Here is a 252-nt window from a genome sequence, read left to right on the forward strand (position 1 = left end):
CTGGCAACTCATCCCGGGGATCACTGTATTTCGATTCACCAACTTCTCTATTTTGTTCTAATCAGCTGACAATTAACAGTTATTTACATGTATGGCACTTTTAAAATTCATGCATAACATTATTATTGTTCTACACTACTTCTTTTCTTTTATTTATTTATTCTTTTAATGCTTTTCTCCAGAGACTTAGTGAATCGGAGTACTCCAGAGTTGGCAGTTTGTCCTTTTTAAACTATTTTTTTCAGGAAGTCT

General features: G+C 32.9%; 1 protein-coding gene across 1 annotated transcript in view; it reads left to right on the top strand.

The window, feature by feature from the left end:
* The window catches only part of LOC119585969 (speract receptor-like), a 15060-nt gene that overhangs the window by 8604 nt on the left and 6204 nt on the right, over nt 1-252 (top strand). The gene's annotated exons all lie outside the window — the stretch shown is intronic.

Source organism: Penaeus monodon, chromosome 20 (genome assembly GCF_015228065.2).
Source record: "Penaeus monodon isolate SGIC_2016 chromosome 20, NSTDA_Pmon_1, whole genome shotgun sequence".
Classification (NCBI taxonomy): Eukaryota; Metazoa; Arthropoda; class Malacostraca; order Decapoda; family Penaeidae; genus Penaeus; species Penaeus monodon.